The sequence below is a fragment of the Xenopus laevis genome, chromosome 8L, assembly GCF_017654675.1.
Source record: "Xenopus laevis strain J_2021 chromosome 8L, Xenopus_laevis_v10.1, whole genome shotgun sequence".
Classification (NCBI taxonomy): Eukaryota; Metazoa; Chordata; class Amphibia; order Anura; family Pipidae; genus Xenopus; species Xenopus laevis.
Genome location: NC_054385.1, coordinates 62,479,327 through 62,485,822, shown reverse-complemented (window position 1 = coordinate 62,485,822; position 6,496 = coordinate 62,479,327).

Below are 6,496 nucleotides of genomic sequence, written 5' to 3'. Positions count from 1 at the left end.
CCCCCTCTGAATAAACATGCAGAAGACTATGCATTCTATAGATATACATTGAAAAACAGCAATCCAATAAATATATATATATATATATATATATATATATATATATATATATGCCTGTGCTCTCCAGAGTTTGCTTGGCATAACAAGCCTTTATTTCAATGAAAGCATGGGAAATGTGAGCTATATAATAACCTAATTATGCAGCTGTGGCACAGTGTGGCAGTTAGCGAACTCAGGGGACAGCTAGCAGAATGTGTGATGATGCACGTTAAAACATTCCATTGCCAGCGAGCAGCTGAAGCAAATGCTGCAGTCAGAAATGGGAAAGGTTTATTTAGGGTGATATAAGTACATTCATAGAGGCTCCTCTAGGCCCTTACAACATTTCTTTATATATAAAGATATATAGGACCATTCAAAAAACGAAAGCATACATCAGGATATACTTGTGGCTGCAGTGTTATCTCTGAGGGGACCGAGGTGCGACCGAAACGTCGGATTAAGATGTAAAATCACTTGAATAAATACTATTTTCTTCATCTACAAGAATGTGAGTGCTGATCCTCTCTATACTATAGATAGATAGATAGATAGATAGATAGATAGATAGATAGATAGATAGATAGATAGATAGATATTAAGGTCACATAGTCCTTTAAAAGGGAAAGGGTTAATATACTTGAGAGTAGGAACTGGGTGTGGTATAGCTTAGAGATGCGTACCAGGAGGTTGCTGATTGACTGCTCTCAGTTTACACCCCAGGCAGAAAGAAATAAAATGAATATTTGTCCACACCCTCAGACAACACAAACATGAAAGTACGTTATGTACATTTCCCATTAAAGTCTTGGTGCCCTTCCATAGTCTAGCTTTCTTAAATAATACGCAGTAGGGCTCACTTAGAAGCATGGGCATCGAACTGTTTTCAATAGCAACCAATCAGGTGTTTTTATTAATTTTCTGATTTGCAGAAGACTAATCAAATTGAATTGCTAATTGGCTGTCATCGGCAAATGTCGATAAAGAAAGTAGTGCTTGCTCGAAGATGGAATGGCAGTCGCACTGGCCTATAGAGTTCCATTGTTTCTACAGCAGCAGTTGCATAAATGTGATGCTTGTGTCACAAATAGTCTACTATGGCACAGCTTTCCTTGAGAGAAAGTAGCACTAGGAAAATAACTGAAATTGTCTCTCTCCTTGTACTGTCTCTTGCTATCCACATTGTTAAACAGTAAACACAGAATATTGCACACAAGCAGAACTGTTAATTAAAAATACACCCATCCAGATATGGGTGATAATAACATCTTATTCCATGATAACGGTAATTCACAGTTACCAAGGATTTTTCCTCTAAGGCTGATAAAGGGCGTTAAAGGCTATTGTTCAGCAGTAACTGGCAACACACACTTACTTTTAGTAGCAGAGCCAAAGCTCAAAAACACTGTAAGATAGCTGTAACCCATGCTGTATGATAAGCAAACAGATATGACATTTTAGTAGAAAATCGCCCGAACTGGCAGCTCATGTTATATAGGTGCAGCCTTTGACTAAACCAGTCGCTGTACATGTTTCCTGTATTGCCACTCTGTCAATTAGCTTTGAAGAGTCCACTAGAGGTTGATATTAGCAACTGCACTAATGCTTGTGAATCCCTATTGCCAGAAAGAGATTTGAGGGACCATTGCTATTTTGGTTCTCGACAATCAGTCCTACTGAGGGGCGGAATATGAAAAGGGGTGGGATATAGACTGGAATATGAACAAGTTCCCTGAAAGTTTTTATAGTAGCCCTAAATTACACAAACTAATCTTGCCCCAGAAGAAACCTTTTTTTATTATTGCCAATACATTTTAACTTTAGTAAAAATGAGGTTGTATAAACTAATTGCTTTATAGAAGAAACATTATAGGGGTAATTTACAATTTGGAAGGCAGTGTACAAAGTGCAAAAAAGAGGCACAATATACCATTTTTAGCACTTTGCACGTTGCCTTCCTTTCTTTTTTTGAATTGCCCCATGTATCTGCACTGTTTTGGAGCACAAATATCTGAAGCTATCCCCATGAATACAGCACTGCCTACGTTCCTGAACACTGTATTTTTGGAGTAGGAGCCAGGAACCATGTAAGTGTCAATCCTCTACCTATCCCCAGCCCGGACTAGCAATCTGTGGGTTCTGGCAAATGCCAGAAGGGCTGCTGTATGGTTCCATAGAATATTACCATAAAGTGGGCTAGTAGGGGAATGTTTGGGCTGGTAGGGGGCTGTTTGGGCCTCTGTGTACTTGGAATGGCAGGGCCTATTTTGACTCCCAGTCCAGGCCTGTCCCCAAACTTGCTTGATGTTCAGACAACAGGGCTAATCTGTGCCTGCTGACTCCGTGCTCTGTACCTCATCCTCATATAAAATGTTACTAACACCATCCAGGGCCACTCCTGCCTTGGGGGAGGCGCAAAAATTCATTATTCAGCTCTACTAGCGTGGCAGCCCCAGGATTGCCCCTGACATCATCTTGCATCCTACATTCACTGGCAGAAAGATACACGCTGCATTTCTTTTGGGACCCCACAAGGTTTTACATTTAAGGTGCATTTGAGTAAAATAGAGGCATGATATATTGCTTAGATGTACAGTGTACTGTGTAGGAACCTGAACTAAATAAGGGAGATTCTACAGCCTTTTGTTTCCTTACAGTCATCCTTTACACAACCAAAATGTGTTAAAGAATACTGTCAGAATGAACAGGCCCAATATAAAGCACCAGTCTAGGTAGCCCACAGTCCTCCCTCTGGCATTTCTCTGAGTTTTCTTTCTCGAACTGGAATGGTGAAATGCACTTCTTCTAATATTTGAATTGCATTTTCCCTAGCCAGCTGCTAAACCATTTTTGGCAGTTCCCATTCACATGGATTAAAAAATATGCAAATAACTAAGTGGGCCATACATTTCCAGGTATCTGACAGATTGGCCCACCATCTGTCAAATGGCCATGGCTGATTTTCTATTGTTTGTTTGGACTGACACCTGGAAGTGAAGGAATAGCAGAAAGTGAAAAGAATCTGTGGTACCACTTCTACTACTACATACTTGTCTGCTAATGAACCATGCACTGGTACATATGGTACATGGATATAATTTGGGATCATCAGGCCACAAAACATGGACCAGTGTATGGGTATGTGTTTTGCCAGCTTAAGGCTCCCTGGTCATAACATCAACAATATAACAACTTGTGTCCTTAATTTTGATTAGGATTTATAATAAAAAAATAAAATAAAGTGAATATAAGTGAAAATAAGGTAATATAAGGAATATTTACTCTTTAAAATGCTGCATTTTTCAACCCTTACTAAAATACAATAGAGTGATGGAACACTTGCTTCTGATCGGCTGATCACAATGTGTTTATTTTTACCAAATAAAGTCATGACCTTCAAAATCCTTTGGGATGATACAACAAAAGATACTTCAGCAGGGTGATATTTTTATGAAAACCTACAAACACTTTTGAACTAAATGACAGATTCTTGAACAGACTGATTTGAATTAGTAAAGCAACGGGAACGCTGACATGAATTGAATAGTATTGCCTTCTATGTAATACAAGGAATATTAAGTCTTTAAAATGCTGCATTTTCAACCCTTATTAAAATAAAATAGAGTGATGGAACATTTGGTTCTGATCTGCTGTAAAAATGTGTTTGTTTTTACCAAATAAAGTCATAACCATTTAAAATCCTTTGGGTTAATACAACGAAAGATACTTCAGCAGGGTGACATTTTCATGAAAATGTACAAACACTTTTGAATTAAATGATAGATCCTTGAACAGACTGATTTGAAATAGTAAAGCAACTGGAACTCTGACATTAATTGGATAATAGTGCCTCCTAGTGGTCTTACAAATATAATACTTTCTCATTTGGCCAGGTAAAACAGCATCAGGGAAAATATTATTAACATGTATTTATATAGAGCAATAAAATATATTCGCATGGCTGTGAATATAACCTGGCTGTGAATATAACCTATAAAGATACAAGCCTCATATTTAACACCTTGTTAGAAGCATAGGTTACTCTGCATAGTATGATTGGAAGTGGACAAGAGTTCATGTGTGGATTTAATATCTCCAAATGGGCAGTGTAGTAAAAATTTTAAAGTTTGCAATATATTTAGTAAGCCATAGCAACCAGAGATTTTTCTTTACAACTTATATTACATTGGTTTGTTTAGCTTCAGGAATGGTGGTTTGTCTTTAGAAAAGAATAGCTAAGAAACAAAGCACCTACATGACAAACTGTTCCAAAACATTCAGTATCCTGTAAAAGGGAACTGTTGTTTCATGTGCTGGAATTAGCAATACATTGGAAAACCAACTGCTGGGACAATAACAGAAATATAGTATATAGTAGTTCAGTATAGTTTCCCGCTCACTAACCTCACTTTATTTTTCAGATAAAAGAGTCTTCTAAATAATGTTTTGGCGTAATAAGAGGAAATGTAATATAATTGTTAGACGCTTATCTCTAAGTTGTGGATGTTGCTAAGCACTTGGTATAAAACAGTATAAGTGTTACATTTCACTCAGGCAACAATAAGAAGAAATGACCGAGGTAGACAAACAGTGATATCATGGATTATTATTTGGCAGATACAAGTCAAAGTATTGGCTTATCATAGAAGGAAGAAGTTTTAGAAGCTTTGTTTGATTTTTCTTCCTTTTGTGCAGTTGAAAGTCTAATTAAGCTTTTGCATGCTTCACAGAATTACTTATTGTTCTTTTTTGTGCTAAAATGTTTCTCTGTGCTGAAATGTTCCAATCTAAACGATCCTGTACCCAGAGAAGTATCCAAACGCAGGGCCTTGTAGGGCTGTTGCACAAAATGTACCGAAGGTACAATTCCCCTATAAATTACAGGATTTGTAATCTGTAGGGGAAATGTGGATAAATTAATGAGGTGGTGATCATTTAGTCAGACAATGAATTTCCAACTCACATATTTATGAAGAATCGGCAGTTGCTTAGTACAGATGGTGTTCTTGACTTGTTTAGAGAAGCAGTCACTACATACCCATACTTAAAGGGATTGTACACCTTCAAACACCTAGTTGTTTTCAGATAGCTCACCTGAAATAACGACTTTTTCCAATTACTTTCTATTTTCTATGTGTAACCATTTTTCTAATATTGAAGTGTAAAGTGTCATGTTTCACCTTCTAAAGCAGCTCTGGGAGGGAGGTTCACTGACCCTGTAAACTGTTCTAAATTGATACATTTAGTTGATACATTTCTTATCTTTGACCCTGCTGAGCAGAATCCCCAGAAGGCAGCTGTTAGAATTGATACAATAGTTCTGAATACTCCAGAGATGCTGCTGAGAAATGGATCAACTAATTGTATCAACTAAATGTAGTAGCAAATTGTAACAGTTCAGAATCTGCACCTGAATTACTGAGCTGCCAGACTCAAACACCAGAAACAGGAACACTTAAGGTGGCCATAGACGTAACAATTATGATCTTTCTTGGAAATCATCTTTCCAAGAAAGATCGTTTGTTTCAGTACACACGTGTAGAGCTGAATCGTCAGATATACATATAGAAACAATAGAATTCTACCTGTATCTGACGATGCCGATGTTTGGGTGTCTTCAAAGGCACTCTATCAAAATTTTCCGTCCAGCCCGATCAACAAGCTGACCAATATCCAAGTCTTCTGACGGCTATTTTCCCACCATACACGCACGGAATAACTTACGAAAATTTGGTTCGTACAATATTATCTGTGTATCTATGGCCACCGTAACCATTAAACGTAGATTTTAAAAAAATGGTAAATAATAAATAATGGAAAGTATTTGAAAAAAAAGTCTTTCTTTCTGGGGAGCAATCTGAAAACAATTGAACTGAAAAAAAGTGTTTGGAAGTTGAACAACCCCTTTAAGGGTCCTGTCTCAAATCCTCTCATTTGTCCGTTTCATGTTTTCTTTAGTTTTTTTTGTTCCTGCAGTCTTCACCCAATTCTGATTTGTAAAATATATATCATGTGCCAGTGACACTGGCTACTGAAGAACAGTTAAGCATCCCTATAAATAATTGTCTTTAGTGTTCCTGCCCTACACCACAGAGCAGGATGCCTGCCTTGCTTTACTCTACATTCCATAACTCATGCATTACTATGATCTCCATTTAAACTTTCTAATCCAACAATGGACTTGAATGCAACACCTTGTCCTGCTTGCAAGTCCAAAACTCTTTCTTTGTCCAATGTCCAAGCCTAGCACCCTTTCTTAAACTACAAAGTATTTCAGCACTCCTACCTTACAATACAGTTTAGTACTCCTACTCTATCTTACTCCAGACGAGCCTCTTTGCACCCCAGTAGAGCACTCCTACCTTATTTGATACTTTAATCTAACACTGCAGTCTTACCCTTCATTTCAGTTTAACACTCTGGATAAAAGCTGGCCAAACTAACACATATTTCCCTG